The sequence below is a fragment of the Oryctolagus cuniculus genome, chromosome 1 (genome assembly GCF_051225735.1).
Source record: "Oryctolagus cuniculus isolate XC-2025 breed Fujian yellow rabbit chromosome 1, ASM5122573v1, whole genome shotgun sequence".
Lineage (NCBI taxonomy): Eukaryota > Metazoa > Chordata > Mammalia > Lagomorpha > Leporidae > Oryctolagus > Oryctolagus cuniculus.
Genome location: NC_142867.1, coordinates 138,271,384 through 138,291,818, shown reverse-complemented (window position 1 = coordinate 138,291,818; position 20,435 = coordinate 138,271,384). Strand labels below are relative to the sequence as shown.

Sequence of the window (20,435 nt, the reverse complement as noted above, 5' to 3'; positions counted from 1 at the left end):
TGCTGGAGCGCTTGTGATCACAGAGCGGGGTGAATGAGTCAGACCGTGTTTATCTGCGGGGCTCACTGGGGCCAGGTGTCTAGAAGCTGCATTTGCATTTGGACATCACCGAGCCTGAGTTTTCTTGGCAGCCTGTGGGGGCGGCGGGAGGCCCTGATGGTGCCTGTGCGTCTGCCCGGCGGCCAGAGCCCCTCCACCTTGGGACGGGGAGCGTGTCCCATAGCCCCCGAGGGCATCCAGACCACACCTGTGGTTGTGGCTGTGGCACTGCTTCTGTCTGCACCCCCCCATCTCCCCAAGGTCCTCAGGAAAGACCAGAGGGTCCCACATCTGTAACCCATTAGCCCGGAGTCTCCGTTGCCTCCGTCTTTGTTGTTAAAAGGTTCTGGCAAAGCACAGCCTGGTTGTCTGTCTGTTCTGAGACCTCAGTGAATATCTAAATCCGTGGAGGTACTGGGCCCGAGATGTACTGATTCTCCTATACGTTCCTACCTACGATTAATTTATTAATTAGGCGTGGTGGGAGATGAGCAGCAGCAATAATAAAATTGAACAGTTGTGGGAATGGCCCCCTCCCCTGTCTCTCTCCTTTCTTCTCTCAAAATTTCTCACCGTGCTGTCACCCTGTCAGTTAAAGGAAGCACTGGTGGGTTTCTCTTCTGCATAGCTGACTTACCAGCATCGCTACTCTTGTGCTCTGGGGCCATTGTTACAGTGAAAGTGTGCTACTGTGGGGCGGGTCTGGTAATAGAGATGGCCACTGAGAGCGGGTAGCGTATACCGCGTGGGTACGCTGCTCAAAGGGGTGATTCACATTGTGGGTGGAGCATCACGCTGTTCGGGAAGGTGCCATTGAAGGCTTGTGAGCTGTCTGTCTGGGATTTCCCCTGGTACCTTGGTTGACCATGGCTAACTGAAACTGCGTGAGGCATTGTTGGGGAGAGAAATTAGCGATCAAATAGCTGCTCCTTCAGGACTAGGACGTGGTTTTGTTGCCTGTGTGGGAAGCAGAAAGTGTGGTTCTTTCAAAGGCTGCAGGTTTGGACAGACTGACTCAAAGTCTCTGTTTCCCACATGGTCGTGGTGAAGAAATTCCATTTCTGGGTGCACCTGCGCGGCACACAGCTGGTGGAGAGCACTTTGGAAGCTGGCAGGGCACATGCCAAGTGTCACGACACCTGCACCGGGTGCTGGGCAGGGGCTTCAGCTCTTGGCTGTTTGAACTTCTTTTGTTGCTCTGTTTTTAAACAAATACAATTCTGTAAGTCTGCTTTTCCAATGAGAAAGGCTAAGGGTATTTTTAATCGTGGCAAATACACATACAGTGGAGTGGCTCACTTTATTTTCCACTGTGCAGTCAGTCCAGTGCCGTCCAGACATTTACACTGTTGCATAGCCGTCGCTACCCTCCATCTCTGGAAATTTCGCAGCCCCCAAGATGGCAGCTCTGTCCCTGTGAAACACTGACTTCCCATTGCTTCATTGCCCAGCCCTGGAAATCTCCATCCCACTTTCTGTGTTCATGAATCTGCCTGCTCTGGGGGCTCCTGGAGCTGCAGTCACAGAGTGTCTGGTTTAAAGATATTTCAATCAAATTAGTGCTGCCATCTAACTTTTTTACTTTATTTAAAAAATTAATATACAGTAAAAATAGTTCAATGTACAGTGCTGTGAGGTGTAAGACATGGATGGGTTGGTAGCACCACCACTGTAATAAGGGCACAGAAAAGACCCACCTCCCCCAGCCCCGTTTTGCCCCTTATAATCACGGTCCCCCAGCCCTGCCACTCCCAGTGGCTGACCTGCTTCTGTCCCTGGAGTTCACCTTTCCAAGAGTGTCACAGGGCGGAGCCGTGCCGCGATTGCCGTTCACCCACTGTCATGCCTTTGAGGCTTATTCAAGTTGTTGCATGAATCAATAGTTTGTTTTTTATTGCTCGGGAGCAGTCGCTGTGTTTTTGAGTACAGCTGCTATAAGCATTGTATACGGGCTTTCCTGCGCGTAGATGCTTTTGTTTCTTTAGGACAAATGCCCCGCAGTGGGATTGCTGGGCTGTGTGGCACATGTGTGTTTAACTTCATAAGAAACTGCCACCATCTGTCTTAGGGTGGCTACTGTCTTATATTTTCACCAGCAGCCTTGATCTGATCGTACTAGTTTTTTTGAAGTTATTCTAATATGTGGATAGTGGGCCTCTTGATTTCAGTTTGCATTTCCTGCTGGCTTGTGATGTAAGCAATCTTTCTGTGTGTTGGCTTGGCACCTGTGTGTCCTCTCTGGAGCACATACTTTTCTCGCACATCTTGCACAAACATGTGTGCAAGTCTTTTATGTATATTTTAACTGGGTTGCTCATTCTCTGTTTAGTTTTCAGAGTTCTTTAGATTATTTTAAATATAGCTTCATTGTCAGACATGTGGCTTGCAAATGTGTTCTCCCAATCTATAGCTGTTTTTAATTCTCTTCATTGTCTCATTTAGAGATGTTTAATTTTGATGAAGTTCGGTTTTCCGGTTTACTGTATGTTGATAGCAAGTCCACAGAGGAGGCTGACTTTATGTTGCTGACCTGTACCCTCTGACTTGTCTAAGCAATCCTTGGAATTTTCTGCATTGAATTCTCTGTGAGCAGACCATTTTACTTCTTCCTGTCTAATAGTACACCTTTTATTTTTTTGTCAAGAATTTATTTGTTTATTTGAAAGAGATTGTCCATCTGCTGGTTTACTCCCCAGATGGCTGCAATGGCCAGGGCAGCGGCCAAGAACTGCATCCGGCTCTCGTCTGTAGGTGGTGGGGGCCCAGTATTGGTGCCGTCTTCCGCTGTTTTCCTCGGCACATTAGCAGGGAGGTAGATTGGAAGTGGAACAGCTGGGACTCGAACATGTGCCAGCATGAGTCAGTGGCTTAACTTCCTGGAAGTGCCACACCGCCGGCCGCTGCTGTGGGTTTTGTTTTGTTTTAAAGATTTATTTCTTCACTTGAAGGGCAGAGTTAAAGAGAGAGAGGTCTTCCCTGTGCTGGTTCACTCCCCAAATGGCCACAACAATCAGAGTTGGGCTGGTCCAAAGCCAGGATCTTATTCTGGGTCTCTCACGTGGGTGCAGGTGCCCAAGGACTTGGCCATTTTCCACTGCTTTCCCAGGCCATAGCAGAGAGCTGGATTGGAAATGGAGCAGCTGGGACTTGAACCAGCACCCATATGGGATGCTGGTAGCACCATAGGTGGTGGCTTTACCGATTACGCCACAGCACCGGCCCCTGTTGTGGGTTTCTATCATGTGTCGGTGTTGAGTGTTTTCAAATCTCTATAAGTTGATACATTGATTTTTTTCTTCTCTTAATATGATGGATTGCATTTATTAATTTTTTAAGTTGAATCAGCCTTGCATTCCAGAATAAACTCCATTTGCTTGTGGCGTATTGTATTTTGCTGTATTCAGTTGGCCAATGTGTTTTCAAGAATCTTTGTGTTCACGAGTGACATTGTTCTGAATCTCTGTACCACCTGTCTGGCTTGGCTCTCGGGGCAATCTAAGTTGGAACTGTCTCTTGTTCTCGCCGAACTTCAGAAATGGTTCTTGCCCTTCTGTCTTCTGGAAGATGCATGTGTAATTGCTATTATTTCTTCCTTGTATGTTTGGTACAGTCTTCTAGTAAAACCATCCAGGGTTTTTCGGATGTTCTTTTCAGAAGGTTTTTAACTACATATTTGATTTTTTCTGTATTCATACTTTTGTTCCTTTTAGGTAATTGTAGTTACTGAGGAGTTTGATCGTTTCCTCTAGGTTCCTTGTGTGCATAGACTTGTTTGCAGTGTTTCTGTAACGCCTGTGGGTCTTTAGTGGCAGCACCTCGTTCAGTCCTGATATTGGGCACTGGGGACCTGCCAGCAGCCCAGGAACCTGGGGCCTGGTGTTGTGAACACAGCCTTGCTTGCAGCCGGTAGAGGTGCCCTCTCTCTAGGTACTGCCCAGGTCTCGCTCTGCTGGATCCCTCGGTTTATGACATCCCTGGGGAGTAGCAAACAGCTGCCTTAGGAGGAACAGGGGGGCCTTTAAAGCCTGGAGTAGCATTTGGTGCGCAGAGTTCAGCTGTTAGCAGCACCTCGGTGGTGGCCTGCACGGCTTCAGTGGCTCCGGAGGGGCCAGGTTGCTGCCTGGTGCAGTCAGATGCTGGGGTGGTCTGGCCGCCTCTACCAGGAGGTCGGACGAGATTTCCAGCACTTGTTCGTGGTGTTTGAGGTGCTTGTTCGGAGTATTTTGTGAATAGTAATTTATTTGGTTTTGTCTATTGCCAGTAAAAGCAACAGTTGGCCTTCTTAACTAAGTGGGCGTGGGCATTTGGTGCTGTTAGGGCACCACTTGGGATCCTACGTACCGCCCAGGAGTGCCCGAGTCTTGCTCTTGATTCCAGCGTCCTGCTAAGGTGCACACCCTGGGAGGCAGCAGGTGATGGCGCAAGCGGTTGGGTCCCTGCCACTCATACACGGGAGACCTGGATTGAGTTCTTGGCTCCTGGCTTTGGCCTGGCCCAACCCTGGCTGTTGCAGGCATCCGGGGAGCAAACCAGCGGGTGGAAGAACTTTCTGTCTCTGTTGCTGTCTTGTTCTGTCTTATGAAGATAAATAATAAACATTTTTAAAAAGAAAAACTGAGGTGAAACACAGCCAGGTGGAGTGTGTGTCGGTGTGGTGACTCAGCACAGCCTGCTGTGGGTTTTATTGGGAAGAGCTGGGGACTGAAGGTGGTGGTCAGTGTGTCCTTCTGTGTCATCTGCTGTCTTTAGTCTTAAGTGGAAAGTAGACATTTTTAGACATTCTTAGAATGACAGCAGCTGCGTTTGGTTCCTCACTTTGGTATGTGCAGTTGCGTTTCCAGTGTTTGGCGAAAGGTCACAGTTTTGGTAATTCTTCCAGCATGATTAATTTTGTTTCATTTAATTAAAGAACCTGTGTCACACTGGGCTTTGAAATAGGAGAGTGATTAATGAGCAATAAAAGGAGAGTAGGTTTTTGCAGATACAGACGGTTTGGAAATGACTGTCCTAGACGTGCGAGCCTGGGTCATGGCAGGGCTCTCTTTCCTCCATGATGGCCCACGCAGTGACCGTCTGGTCTTGCTGTGCGTGATGCCATCTTACACTGTCCTCCGTTAGGCTGGCCTCTTTCTGCCTCTTCCCCGCTGCAGGCCGAGCGCGTGTGTGTTGGAGGGTGAGCAGCCGTGCTGCACGGGTGTGCAACGCCCATGTCTTTAGCTTGCTCAGGGGAGACGGTGCTACGGCTCTCACCCTGGGTGCCCTGCGGCTGGGCAGCTGCTCTGCAAGGTTGAGGTTGTCAGGAACGCCAGAGGCTGCTTGCCCGTCTGCCACAGGCTCATCCTTGGTGATCAAGGTAACATGCGTTTACTGTAAGCAGCACAGACGAGTCCAAGGGGGGAAGGGAACATCCCAAGCAGTGTCTCAGGGGATGGGTTCCAGAGCCCCTGAGGATTCCAGACTCTGCGATGCCCAAGGTTGCATGGCGGGGTACATGCACGTCCTCCCATACGCCTTTGGTTATCTGTAGATGACTCGTACTACTCGATACGACGTGGATGCTGTGTAAATAATTGTGCTATACTGTAATGACCAAAAAAGTCTGTACATGCTCAATACAGAGCAACTTTTTTTTTTTTTTTTTTTGGACAGGCAGAGTGGACAGTGAGAGAGAGAGATAGAGAGAAAGGTCTTCCTTTGCCGTTGGTTCACCCTCCAATGGCCGCCGCGGCCGGCGCGCTGCGGCCAGCGTACCTCGCTGATCCGATGGCAGGAGCCGGGTGCTTCTCTTGGTCTCCCATGGGGTGCAGGGCCCAAGCACTTGGGCCATCCTCCACTACACTCCCGGGCCACAGCAGAGAGCTGGCCTGGAAGAGGGGCAACCGGGACAGAATCCGGCGCCCCGACTGGGACTAGAGCCTGGTGTGCCGGTGCCGCAAGGCGGAGGATTAGCCTATTGAGCCGCGGTGCTGGGCAGAGCAACTTAATTTTAATTTAAAAGAAATCTATTTAATTGAAAGGCAGAGTGATAGAGAGGGAGAGACAGAAAAGAGCAGGAGAGAGAGATCTTCCATTCCTTCTTTGATTCCTCAAGTACCCACAACAGCCAGGGCTGGGCCAGACAGAAGCCAGGAACCAGGAGCTCCATCCTGATCTCCTGCACGAGTGGCAGGGGCCCAAGTACTTATACCATCATCTGCTGTCTCCCAAAGGCATTAGCAGAGAGCTGGATCAGAAGTGGAGCAGCCAGAACTCACAGCTGTGCCTGATATGGGATGCCAGCATGGCAGGCAGTGGCTTAACCTGCTGTGCCACAACTCTGACCCTTAATTTTTTTTTTAATTATTGTTGGAGACAATTAAATCTACAAATACAGAACTGATGGCTGCAGAGCTTGCAACTGCATGCCCTTGGAAACTCACAGTGGGACTGTCCTTTGAAACGCACTGGCCGTGAGCTGTAAGAGGGCCATGGCGTGGGGGGCCTGGTGGCTGGTAGCCGGGTGTGTGTTTGCTTTTCCTGGCGTTGCGGCAAGATCATGAGGTTGTCTGCAGTGCCAGGAGCTGGGCAGGGGAACGTGAGGGCATGAGCCTGTACCAGGGAGGGTCACGTGGCTGCGTCCACACGTGGCCACCCGGCTGGGAGGTAGGTGATGCATGAGCCAGAGCCGTGCTGGGAAAGTAGAGAGGCCTGTTTCTGGTCATGGAAACTTTTCTACCTTAACAATAAGGGGAAACCCCAGCTAACTTTCCCTGGTAGAGCTGTGAACTCTGATGATCAGTAGCCCAGGAGGTTGGGGACATTTCAGTTTCTGCTCTGATTGCTCGTTAAGGAGGAGCAAAGCCCTCTTGGGTGAGTGGGTGGGGAGGAGAGGGCTTGCTGGAGCTGGTGGTGCAGAACCTGCTGGTTACACAGTAACTGCAAGGTTCCAGTCACTGCTGCCGGGTTTGTATTTGCCATCGTCAGGTGCGCCCAGCGAGGAGTGCCGTGACCTGGCTTCACCCACGAACAGGGCTCACCTGGAAACACAGGTGCACAGAGCTGCAGAAGGCGCCCCGTCTGTGCCTTAGGGAGTCACCACCCAGTGCGGGGAAAATGTGTGGTTGGCTCTGCTGTCAGCCGTGAATGCATGGGTGTCCTTGGGTGATGTCTCTTGAGCAGGCCTCATGTTCCCGTTGACATTGCACTTGAGAGTGCTCTGGGCATGGGCAGCAGGCACCCTTCCCGAGGTCCCCAACGTGCACTGTGAGTGATACTCAAGGAGCTTGCCTTTACTCTCTGTAATTTTTGTTATTGGAGTGCTTGACCCCCAAGAGTTCATGAAGTATATGTGTTAGAAACTCAGTCCCCAAATTCCTGTGTTGGTGGTATTTGGGAGGTGATTTCGATTAGGTGAGGTCATGAGGGTGGGACCTCTGGGATAGATTCAGTGGCTCTGTAAGAAGAGGAGGAAAGACACGAGCTGGCACCGGCTCTGTCTCAGTATGGGGTGCCCTCGCCAGGTGATGAGGCAGCAGGAAGACCTTACCAGACACCTGCAGCTTGGTAGTGCAGCTTCCGGTCCCAGAACCAGGAGAAATACAACTCTAATCTCTTTTTTTTTCAATAAAGATTTTTATTTATTTACTTGAGAGGTAAAGATCTTCCATCTGCTGGTTCACTCCCCAAATGGGGAGGCCCAGAGCTGGGCCTATTCAAAGCCAGGACCCAGGAACCTCTTCCAGGTCTCCCACGTGGGTGCAGGGGCCCAAGGACTTGGGCCATCTTCTACTGCTTTCCCAGGCCACGGCAGAGAGCTGGATCAGAAGCAGAGAAGCCAGGACAAGAGCTGGCACCTATATGGGGTGTTGGCACTGCAGGTGGAAGCTTAGCCTACTAGGCCATAATGCTGGGCCTCTCTAATCTCTTTTTTATAAAGATTTATTTGGGGGGCTGGTGCTGTAGCATAGTGGGCTAAGCCGCCATCTGCAGCGCTGACATCTTGTATGGGTGCCAGTCTGGGTCCTGGCTACTCTACTTCCAATCCAGCTCTCTGCTATGACCTGGGAAAGCAGGGGAAGATGGCCCAAGTGCTTGGACCCCTGAACCCACTTGGGAGACCCAGAGAAGTTCCAGGCTCCTGGCTTTGGATCTGCTCAGCTCCAGCTGTTGTGGCCATTTGGGGAGTGAACCAGCGGATAGAAGAGCATTCTGTCTTTGTCCCTGTCTCTGTAACTCTGCCTCTCAAATAAATAAATACATCTTTAAAAAAAAAAAAAAAAAAAGAGGTGTGTGGAGTGTGCCTCCATCCTCTGTTCACTCCCCAGATTGCCTCAACAGCCAGATCTGGGCCAGGCCGAAGCCAGGAGCCCAGAATTCCTTCCTAGTCTCCCACATGGGTGCAGGGACCCAAGTCCCGGGGCCATCTCCTGCTGCTTTCCCTGGTGCATTAGCAGGGAGCTGGATCAGAAGCAGAGCAGCTGAGACTCCAGCTGACAACTGTGGTACTGGGTGCTGTTGTCACAAGCAACAACTGCAACCTCCATGCCACGACGCGGGCCCCAGACTGCTAGACTTCGCACATCAGCCAGTCTGGGGCATTCTTACAGCAACGGAGAAGGGATTAAAACTCGTAAAGTTAACCGTCTTAAAGGCACCCCTCAGTGGCATTGGGTACATTGTTGTGCAACCTTCGCCGCTGTCTTACTCCAGGGTGTTTTCATCCCCCCAGAGGAGTCCCTGTACCCGTTCAGCAGTCATTTCTCAGTGCCCCTCTGTGGCCAGCTCCGTCTTTTGTGATTCCTTGACATCTCCTGTGAACGGGTTATGGATTCCCATTGGTTCCCCATGTGCAGTGTGTTAGATAATGTTTCAACACCTGGTTGCTGGTTCAAGTGCCCCTTGAACAGCTGTCACCAGAGGCACGGTGCTGGTGTCAGGGCCAGGTGCCTCCTGTCTCTTCTGCGTGGGATACGGCAGGCTAAGGTCTCTTTCTCAAGCAAGAATCTGTCCTGCAGGCAGGACTGGGGGCCCTGGGGTGATGCGTTGGAAACGTGCCTCCTTCGAGGGTTGGTCCCCTCTGCCTGTGCCATGTGAGTCAGTGTGTGTTAGTGAATTATCCTGTGCTTGGTGCTGTGTTGTCTGTGGAGAGGGCATGCACCAAAAACAGATGTGCACCCAAACAAAGACAGGAGTCCAGGGGCGGGTGTCATGGCGTGGTGGATAAAGCTGCCGTGTGCAGTGCCGGCATCCCATGTGGGTGCTAGTTCAAGTCCTGGCCGCTCCACTTCTGATCCAGCTCCCTGCTAATATGCCTGGGAAAGCAGTGGAGGATGGCCCAAGTGCTTGGGTTCCTGCACCCATGTGGAAGACCTGAAGAAGCTCCTGGCTCAGCCCTGGCTGTTGTGGCTACCTGGGAAGTAGACCAGCAAATGGAGGACCCCTCTCTCTCTCTCTCTCTCTCTCTCTCTCCCCCTCTCTCCCTAACTCTGCCTTCCAAATAAATAATCTTAAAAAAAAAAAAAATTAGGAAGAAAGGAGTCCTCTACAGCGTGGAGCCAGTGCACTAAGGTCATTGTCAGCACGAGCTGAGCACAGGGCCAGTCCCTCGCCCTCAGAACTCACTGCGCCCTGCGGCCCAGGCCTGTCCCTAGAGGCTGAGCACCCCCTGTGCCCTTGTCCCTTAACAGACCTCAGGCCGGAGGCTCTGAGTGTGTCCAGCGCCCCCTACTTGCTCAGGGGCGACCTGCATAACAGCCTAGGTTCTTTCTGTTTCCCTGGTGGGTTTTCACTGCGGTGGGCCCAGGGCTATGAGCCCTGCCCTGGGTGTAACAGCCTGGCCTCACCTCTGTCCTTTGGCTTTGCTGGAGGGGTGGGGGTGGGGAGCCTGTCCCTGCTCTGCCCCAGCTGGGGGTCGCGCCCCATGGCTGAGTGCCCTCTCCTTATGGGGGAGTTCCACATTCTCCCCTCTGGAGCCTGGGCACGTGGTCACAGTCAGCCTTGTCCCGTCCTGCTGAAGACTCGATGTTTGCCCCTGTGCCCTGCCCCCATCCTTGCACCCCCAACCCCAGCTGTTCACATTCTGCAAAACCCAAGGAGGAGGCCTGGATCTGTGCCTTTTCTTTTCTTTTTTAATTTTTCTTTGTTTTTTTTCTTGTAATTACTAGATCTTGGTGAAAGTATTCAATTTACATTTAAACTTGCGTACTTGACATCTCCACTAGGATTAGAACCAAGCCTGTAATTGGCCAGCTGAGAGCTTGGTGCATCTGAGCAAAGAGAGGAACAAGCGGCCTTGGTGGGGTTAGAGGGAGCTGTCACACCCTCCACCTCGTATTGGCTCCTTGTTCTAAAATTCAGCAAAAAATAGAACCTTAAAGTGAAGAGAGGCCCCTGGTTCTGCAAGAGGTGACGTCATGCCCTTTGCTTCATTTGTTTTGTTTTGCTGTTTTGTTTTTTGAGAGAGGCAGAGAGTGAGAAAGTGTCCACACGTGAGCTGTCTCATCCACTGCTTTACTCTGAAAAGTCTGGACTGAAGCCGGGAGCTGGGAGCTTGGTCCAGCTCTCCCATGGTGGTGGCAGGAGCCCAACTAACTAGCGCCGTCCCCTGCTGCCTCCCAGGGTGTGCATTAGCAGGAAGCTGGAGGCCGGAGCTGGAGCCAGGTGTGGGACCCGGGCACTCCGATGTGGGCTGCGGGCTTCTCCACTGCTGGGCTGGACGCCTGCTCCCTGTTTGGTTGTTCTTAAAACCCAGTGCAGAGAATGTTCTGTGAACTCCACCTGTGAACCTCCCGCTCCTTGCAAACGATGGAAAAGCCACAGCGGCCAGAGGTAGCTGTGACCTGGATCAGAAACGTGAATTCACGGTGTGTTTATGGAAAGTGCCCCCCACCCCCACTGGAGCAGCCCCTTGACGGGGTCCAGTGTCTGGGAGGCAGCCCTGTCTGTGATGGGGCCGGATTGTTGGTATAGACGATGGCTGGCGTGAGCCTCAAGTCTTTTTCCAGCGCAGGTTCTGCTGACAGTGCTTTTGGTAAGTGGCCAAGAGCAGCTTTAAACCCGACGTGGTGTTGGTTTGATGTTGGTTGTGCTTTTTGGCTGGTACCTGGGCATTTTTTACTCCTTCAGATATAAAACACTCTACCCTCCCTGGAGGACATGGGAAGTGAAGTACGCCAGGCACAGAAAGACAAATGCTACTTCTTCTCACCTGTGTGTGGAAGCTAAGGAGTTGATCTCAGAGGAGCGAGACTAGACTCCTGGCTTCCAAAGCCTGGGAGGGAGGCGGCGAGGGCTGGAGTTAATGCGTGCAGGGGTGCAGGTAACTGGAGGGTAACTTGTAAATTCTGGAGCGTGGTAAGGTCACTGCAGGTGACAACAGATGAATATGTGAGTACTTCAAAAAGTTTGTGGGAAATGGAATTACAAGATACGGAGCTTTGAGACTTCAGAAAGTTCACAAAAATGCTTATAAAGAAGAAAGCTATGCATGGATATAAAATTTGTTTGCACCAAAATAAACTTCCCTTGTAATTCTGTTTTCCATGGGCTTTTTGCAGTAGCCTCATGTTTCAGAATAGCTATTGGAGAGGATTGTGAATGTCCTGGCTGCAAAGATGTGAGGGCTCAGGGCTGGCACTGTGGCATGGTGGGTAAAGCTGCTGCCTGCAGTGCAGCATCCCATATGGGCGCCAGTTCAAGTCCCAGCTGCTCCACTTCATCCAGCTCTCGGCTGTGGCCTGGGAAAGCAGTGGAGGATGGCCCAAGTCCTTGGGCCCCTGCACCCCCATGGGAGACCCAGAAGAAGCTCTTGGCTCCTGGCTTCAGATCAGCACAGCTCCGGCTGTTACGGCCAACTAGGAAGTGAACCAGCGGATGGAAGACCTCTCTCTTTCTCTCGTGCGCGCTCGCTCTCTCTCTCTATCTCTCTGCCTCTCCTCTCTGTAACTCTGACTTTCCAATAAATAAATAAATATTTTTTAAAAATGTGAGGGCTCTGTGATGTGAGGGACCTGTAGGATTACACACTGTATACATGTCTAAAAACGCTGCATTGCCCCCCACACATTGTTACATGGCTGAAAATGCTGCTACACGGTTACACGTGTAAAAATGCTGCTACATTGTACCCTGTGAGCAGGAGCCATTGCTGTGTGGATTGAAAATGTGTTTCAAGACTTAAAATATAAAATTGTTCAAACCTTCAAAAAAGACTATCCTCTTGCCAGAAAAAACTCTATTTTGTGAGGAGAACACAACTCTGGTTCTATGGCTGTGCCTCCGGGAAAGCCATCTCCCCGTCTGTCAATCGCTGCCGGTGCTGCCCACCCCACTAGGCCTGTAAAGGAAGGCTGTTGGTGGACGCGGCCCCTGGAAGCCGCCCCTGCGGGAACCAGCTCCGTGGGTTTCTGTATCCTAAGTTAATGACCATAATCACCTTAATTACTACGTGTTATGGAAGCACCACAACTAAGTCTTGAGCCTGGATTAGCAAAATGTCCCAACTGCTACACTGGTGAGACTTTCATTTCAAGGCTTAGCAGGGCTGTGATGTTGTGCGATTTTTAAACATTGAATTTTTTAGAAAAATTTGAGGAGTCAGCGCTGTGGCACAGCAGGTTAAAGCCCTGGCCTGTAGCACTGGAATCATTATGGGCACCAGTTCGAGTCCTGGCTGCTCTACCTCCGATCCAGCTCTCTGCTGTGGCCTGGGAAAGCAGTGGAAGATGGCCCAAGTCCTTGGGTCCCTGCACCCACCTGGGAGACCTGGAAGAAGCTCCTGGCTCCTGGCTTCGGATAGGCCCAGCCCTGGCTCTTGCTGCCATTTGGAGAGGGAGCCAGTGGATGGGAGACTTCTCTCTCTGCCTCTGCCTCTCTCTGTAACTCTGTATTTCAAATAAATAAAATAAATCTATCTATATATATATATATAAAAAGAAAAATTTGAGAGCAAGTGAGCAAGCTCTTTGCCTACTGGTTCATCCCCTAAGTGCCTGCCAAAGCAAGGCTGGGCCAAGCCAATGCCAGGAGCCTGAAATTCAATCCAAGTGGGAACTCAGTTACTTGAACCACTGCCTGCTGTCTCCCGGGGTCTGCATTTGCAGCAATTTGGAGTCAGGAGCCATAACCGGGAGTCGAACCCGGGTGCCGTGATATAGGATACAGGGGTCTTTAACTGGTGCTTCTGTCTCGGTGCACAGACTGTCCTGGGAAGGGCGTGACCCAGGACTCAGCAAAGCTGGAGAATCTCCCTCCTGTCTTAGCATGCTGTCTGTTGCGGTGACAAAATACCCAAGCCTGGGTCGTGTAGGAAGTAAAGGATTATTGAGTTCACAGTTTTGGAGGCTGAAAAAGAGTCTGAGGTTGGGTGGCCTCATGTGTTTGACTTCTGATGAGGGCTTCCTGGCTGTTTCGTAGCTTAGTAGAGACAGAACAGGAGCTGGTGTGTGCAGAAGGGCCCGGCATGTGGCTGACTTTGCTCTGTAACAAGTAAACCTGCACTAATCCCTTCGGGGGGCAGCAGCGCCCACCCCCCCACCCCCGTGACTTAATGACTTGCCACAAAGCTCTGCCTCTTAAAGGGCCCACCACCTCCCACGCCGCCACACTGGAGACCAGGTTTGCAGCATAGGAACCCTGGGGGAACACACTTAATCTTACCCAAGGGGCCGGCGCTGTGGCATGGTAGGCTAGGCTTCTGCCTGTGGCACCGGCATCCCATATGGGCCACAGTTTCTCCAGCTCTCTGCTATGGCCTGGGAAAGCAGTAGTAGATGGCCCAAGTGCTTGGGTCCCTGCACCCACGTGGGAGACCCAGAAGAAGCTCCTGGCTCCTGGCTTCGGGTCGGCACAGCTCCGGCTATTGTGGCCATTCGGGGAGTGAGCCAGCAGATGGAAGACCTCTGTCGCTTCTTCTCTCCTGCCTCTCAAATAGGTAAACAAAATCTTTTAAAAAGCAAAACAAACAAAAACACAAGCTTACCCATGCCCTAGGTCCTTCCTAAGTCAGCTTGGGTTTAATGAGCTGCTAGGTAAAGAGGAACCTGCCTATTAATTTGATATCATTCAAGGACCACCCAGGAGCCGGACACAGTGATTTCCACCTGCACATGGCTCTCCCAGCGTAGGAGTTTGTTCCTGGGGTAGCCACACGCTGTCCTGGTCGGCTGGGCGGTCAGGTCACAGTTGAGCCCAGCACACAGGAAAGGGCACACAGCAGAAAGCTACGTCTTGGGTGTTCACATGAGCTTTGGTGCATTTGGCGAGACCCTGTAGAGGGTTTGTGTGCAAGGTCATCCTTCCAGGAGCTCTTTGTGGCTGGGTGTCCAAGAGAGCAGGTAGCCTGGTCCCCTTCCTTCTCTGGGGGACCGTGCAGCCACATCTGTAGCTGTGGCCCTGCTGTCCACCTGCTGAAACCCCCCAGCGCTGAATTCAAGTTCAGGGGAAGTGGTGTCCCCACCACCCCTGTGCCTCTTCCTTTTTCTTGTTCATTGGCATCCAGTAGTAGCTGTGCCCTGGGGGAGGGTCTCAGACAGTCCTTGAGCTGTGACCCTGACCTGGTGGGACCTCCACGATGAGTTCCTGTCTTCTTCTTCTTCTTCTTCTTCTTCTTTTTTTTTTTTTTTTTTGACAGGCAGAGTGGACAGTGAGAGAGAGACAGAGAGAAAGGTCTTCATTTTGCCGTTGGTTCACCCTCCAATGGCTGCCGCGGCCGGCGCACCGCGCTGATCCGAAGCCAGGAGCCAGGTGCTTCTCCTGGTCTCCCATGGGGTGCAGGGCCCAAGCACCTGGGCCATCCTCCACTGCACTCCCTGGCCACAGCAGAGAGCTGGCCTGGAAGAGGGGCAACCGGGACAGAATCTGGCGCCCCGACCGGGACTAGAACCCGGTGTGCCGGTGCCCCAAGGCAGAGGATTAGCCTAGTGAGCCCCGACGCCGGCTGAGTTCCTGTCTTCTGAGAGCAGGAATTGACGATCTTACCTGAGCATGCAGTGGCATCCCATGAGTGTCGAGCAGTGATTTTGGGGCTTGGAGTTGCTGGTAATCAGTCATCAGTTAAAAAACAAATCACTTAGTAAGAAGAGACCATTCTAGAAAGGATTAAACATTTATTTTTTTATTTTTTATTATTTTTTGACAGGCAGAGTGGACAGTGAGAGAGAGAGAGACAGAGAGAAAGGTCTTCCTTTTCCATTGGTTCACCCTCCAATGGCCGCTGCGGCCGGCGTGCTGCAGCCAGCGCATCGCACTGATCCGAAGGCAGGAGCCAGGTGCTTCTCCTGGTCTCCCGTGGGGTGCAGGGCCCAAGCACTTGGGCCATCCTCCACTGTACTCCCTGACCACAGCAGAGAGCTGGCCTGGAAGAGGGGCAACCGGGACAGAATCCGGCGCCCCGACCGGGACTAGAACCTGGTGTGCCGGTGCCGCAGGCGGAGGATTAGCCTAGTGAGCCGCAGTGCCTGCCCAGATTTTTTTTTTTTTTTTTTTTTTTTTTGACAGGCAGAGTGGACAGTGAGAGAGAGAGACAGAGAGAAACGTCTTCCTTTGCTGTTGGTTCACCCTCCAATGGCTGCCACGGCCGGTGCGCTGCGGCCGGCGCACCGCGCTGATCCAAAGGCAGGAGCCAGGTGCTTCTCCTGGTCTCCCATGGCGTGCAGGGCCCAAGCACCTGGGCCATCGTCCACTGCACTCCCTGGCCACAGCAGAGGGCTGGCCTGGAAGAGGGGCAACCGGGACAGAATCCGGCACCCCGACCGGGACTAGAACCCGGTGTGCCGGTGCCGCAAGGCGGAGGATTAGCCTAGTGAGCCGCGGCGCCGGCTGCAGGTAGCATCTTAACCTAACCCCTCGAGAGGTCTGTTGCAAAGGGGGGAGTCCTGATTATAACTTCACAGCAGCCTGAGGCTTGGGCACAGGAGTTCTTTGGAGGGGGATATAGAGCAGACTGGGAGGAGGCAGGTGCGAGACGAGGTTCGGTGGCCAGCCTGTTCCTGGGAGAAGCTGCTGCTGACTCCGGGGCCTGAGGGGCCTGGGAAGTGAGGTGCTGGGGCAGTCATGCAGGTGCAGCGGGGTTGTTCAGTCCATAGGGTAGGACCCCCAGGGGTCAGGAGTGTGAGGACGTCCTTGTCCTTTATCCTGTCCCACACTGGTGATGTGTTGGCTTCCAGCAGAGTGTGTCTCAGTCCCTGAAATGACCTCCTTCACTTATCCTCTGGGGGCCTTTGGGTGGGGCTTACCACAGAGCACAGGCGTCTGCAGGCTCTGTGATTTCCCGGCTCCCTAGCACGGCCACGGTGACCACACACTGTTCACTGGAACAGCAGCTCCTGGCGTGCGGCTCCCCAGCCGGCAGCACCAGCGTCTCCCACATCGGCACAGGGGCCCAAGCTCTTGGGCCATTTTCTACTGCTTTCTCAGGTGCGTTAGCAGGAAGCTGGATTGGAAATGGAGCAGCCAGGACTTGAACCGGCACTCCCATATGGGATGCTGGTGTCATGGGTGGCATCTTAATCTGCTGTGCCACAACAGCAGCCCCGGTTCCCTCTGTTTTATTTGCCTCTGCCTTTTCTTCAGATTTTAAAGTGTGCAGTTCCTCTTTCCGCTGAGAAATTGTTGAAATGCTGAGTGCCAGCACCAGCCTTCTCTTCCTGTGTGGTTCCCAGTCTGGGCTGAGTGGAAGATCTGTGCTCAGGTGGCATCTTCCTTGTGACTTGATCATGGGTCACCCCATGCCTGGTCAGGCCCCTGCCCACCTGCCCTGTCTCCTTCCCAGAGTGACTTGAGCTCACGTGCCGTGTTTGGATGCTGGATGAGGGGACCCTCTTTGCTGTGCTGGCAGCAGAGGTGCAGGACTGGGAGAATGGAGAACCATCAGTCAGGAAAGACGTGGGTGGTGCCCTCCCTCTGCGATCTTGCTAACGAATGTCTTTTCGCCATGATGCCTCTTCCGGTCTCACCCGGCAGGTGAGCTGCACCATGACTGGCCGTTCTGCGGGACGATGCATTTTTTTAGCACGGTGCAGGTGGGACTTGCCTGCCCGTGCCTCATAAGGGATTCTAGCTCGGCGTTCAGCCCGCTCAGATGCCCCCGTTCTAATCGTTTCAGACTCTGCCGACACCCTGCAGCAGGAAGAAGCCACATCCTGGCTGCTGAGATGTCTGAGGACTCCTGCCGTTAGGTAAGGATGAAACCGCCCGGGAGTGGTGGTTCTTTCTGGAATGGACCTTTGGGAGGTCTCGTCCTGGGCATCGTGCTCACTTGTTATCCTGCCCTGGCTGAAGAAGGGAAGGAGGCTCTGCCCCAGGTTGCCACAGAGTGTAGGGGGATGTGGCTGCTCAGGGCACCAGTGACTGCATGGGGTGCGAGCAGTGGAGGGCTGAGAGCCACGTGATGCCAAGGCTGATGAAGTGTCTTCGGGGCTCTGCTGCTGCCTGGGCCTCCTGGGGTCACCCCGAGACCCACGTGCTCAGGAGTTTGAAAGGTCAACTCTCACCAACCCTGGGGATCCTGGGGAGCTGATGGCCTTGTGCTCACTTCTGCCCCCTGGAGTTTGCAAGGTAGAGGACACTGTTAGGGCTTTCGTGCTGGTTCGGGCGCTGTGGCACATGGCCTGGTCTGGGCATGAAAGGGTGTTATGACAGTCCTGCAGGCTGGGGGCACTGGGCCAGCGGATGGAAGACCTCTCTTTCTGTCTGACTCTTCCTCCCAGGGTGCACAGAAGTGGGAAGCCGGAGTCAGGAGCCAAGCTGGAAACTGGACCCAGGTACTCCGATAGAGGACGCCGGCATATTGGTGTCAGGTGTCTTAACCCCTGTGCCAAACGCCTGGCCCACAAGCTTTTCTTAATTCCAGTTTCTGCAAACTTTTCAAAGTGCCCCACGTGGGTGTGCTCCCTTCCATTCATTTCCATAGTCTTGCTCGCAGGAAGGCTCAGGACAGCACGGTGAGATGTTGGGAGAGACCACAGTCACCTAACTCAGATCATAGTCGGCTGTTGTAATTGTTCCGCTATCAGCTGTTACTCCGCTTGAACGCTGCCTAATTCGGGGCTGAGACTTTGTCATGGTGTGGATAGAGAGGGCACAGCATGGTGTCTATGGGGTTAGGTACTGTCCATGGTCACAGGCCTCCCTGGACACCTTCCAGTGTATTCTTTGGGCCTCAGGAAACAAAAATAGAGTCTGCTTTAAAAAAGGCCACTTAAGGCTGGCGCCACGGCTCACTAGGCTAATCCTCCGCCTTGCGGTGCCGGCACACCGGGTTCTAGTCCCGGTTGCCCCTCTTCCAGGCCAGCTCTCTGCTGTGGCCCGGGAGTGCAGTGGAGGATGGCCCAAGTGCTTGGGCCCTGCACCCACATGGGAGACCAGGAAAAGCACCTGGCTCCTGGCTTCGGATCAGTGCGGTGCGCTGGCCGCAGTGGCCATTGGGGGGTGAACCAACGGCAAAAGAAGACCTTTCTCTCTGTCTCTCTCTCTCACTGTCCATTCTGCCTGTCAAAAAAAAAAAAAAAAAAAAAAGAAAAAAGAAACAACAAAAAAAGCCACTTTAAAGGAAATAGGAAGGGGCTGGCGCTGTGGCATCGTGGGCTAAGCTCAGCCTGTGGTGCTGGCATCCCATATCGGCACTGGTTTGAGTCCTGGCTGCTCCTCTTCTGACCCAGCTCTCTGCCATGGCCTGGGAAAGCAGTGGAAGATGGCCCAAGTGCTTGGGCCCCTGCACCCACGTGGGAGACCTGGAAGAAGCTCCTGGCTCCTGGATTCAGATCAGCTCAGCTCCGGCCATTGCAGCCATCTGGGGAGTGAACCAGCAGATGGAAGACCTCTCTCTCTCTCTCTCTGTGTCTCCCTCTCTCTCTGTAACTCAGCCTCTCAAATGAAAAATAAATCTTAAACAAAAACGGAAATAGGAAAACTAAGTCACACATGAGGGCATCCTTCAAAAGGCTCATGGCATATGGAATTCAAGGATAAGTTTATTTTGTTATAGTAGAGTTTGGAGATGCATGTGGGTTTTTTTTCCACAAAGCATGTTTTTTCTTAAACTTTTAGAAGTCCCCTCGCATTCCTGAGGGTGTGCTGGAAAGGAGAGAAAATCCACTCTTTGAAGGAACCATTTCTAGTGTGACCGGGTCCGCACGGCTACAGGTCCTTGCTCAGGGACAAAGCAGGCTTGTCCTTCCCTGCACCCCTGGGGTCCTGTCTGTGGGCTGCCCGCTGAGGGCGACCTCTGCAGGGAGGTACATGTAGGGACCAGGGGTCTGCTTGGTGACGGCAGGGAGCCTACGGTCCCGGGATGCCTGGCTGCCAGACTGGGCTGGGCATGCTGGGGTGCCCCTGCGGACCTGCTGGGCCATGTTGGGAACCCAGCCCCTGGGACCTGTCAGTGACTTTGCAGGAAGCGTCTAACAGGACAGGCCACAGAGCGCACAGGGGCTGCTTGGACACCAGCCTGGAGGAGCCAAGGTGCGCAGGCTGTAGTGCTGTCTCGCCTGCCCTTTGTTTTCCGGAACCCAAGTGCTTTAAACCTGCATGTGCTTGTGGGCAGGAGCAGAGTGTGGGAAGCGGACCATCTGGGCGGTGGTGCTGTTTTGAAACTGCCTGGGTTCTAGGTTCTGGGTTTTTCTCTTCTTTCTTGTTCCTGTGCTAGTTTAAAAGACTCCTGTGGTCTTAACAGCCACGGTGTCTGCTGCCCAGCTGCCCTGAGTATGCCTGTGCCTTGTCCTGGGGGCGGGACTGCCTCCCCCACAGAGGGGTGGGCCTGCTGGGGGTGGGTGGGGCTGGCTGTACTTCCAGCAGGTGGCTGACCTGACTCAGGGCGAGAGTGGGCAGATTGTAGCTTTAATTGGAAGACACTGAAGAGGGGTGGGAGTGGGGGTGGTGACTGCTGTGTGGTTCAGATGGCCCCGGCCCTTGAAGGATGTCTGTGCTGTGCTCTGATTGCAGCTCTGGGGCCCCGCCCCCACCCACAGTGGGCATCCGGGGCCTGTGGGTGCTGATCTGATTCATGATGAATGCGTTGAGCTTTTCATCTCCATCGACTGGCTTGGCGGGACCGAAAGCTCCTGGGCTCCTTAGTGTGGGAAATGCGGCAGCCAGCCAGCCGCATGTGGTGTTGGGCCGGCCTGCGCTTGGAGGTGTGCGGTAGAGACAAGATGTGTAGGTCAGGTGTGGGGCACCTGAAACACGGTGTGTCCTGCCGTGGCCTTAGCAGCACAGGATGCGTCCAGACGCTGCATGCACAGATGTGGGCTGGCTCTGAGCCGGAACACACCCTGGGCAACCGGCCAAGGGTCCATTTATGGTGACGGAAGCTTCCGTATCTCCTGTGTGTGGATGTACTCAGCTCCTCCCATCAGCAGCTGCATGGTGGTAATTTTGCACATCTATGCTCTGGTTTTTGAAATCTATCTATATATCTATCT

General features: G+C 53.1%; 1 protein-coding gene across 8 annotated transcripts in view; it reads left to right on the top strand.

Moving 5' to 3' along the window:
• The window catches only part of SEMA4D (semaphorin 4D), a 127,382-nt gene that overhangs the window by 21,723 nt on the left and 85,224 nt on the right, over positions 1 to 20,435 (top strand). For 5 of the 8 annotated variants that reach the window (XM_070049343.2, XM_051847448.3, XM_089315902.1 and 2 more), the window contains exon 2: positions 17,120 to 17,192. The exons of the other annotated variants lie outside the window; for them this stretch is intronic. The gene's annotated coding sequence lies outside the window, so the exon portion shown is untranslated. The remainder of the gene's footprint in view (positions 1 to 17,119; positions 17,193 to 20,435) is intronic. 8 annotated transcript variants of the gene reach the window in all.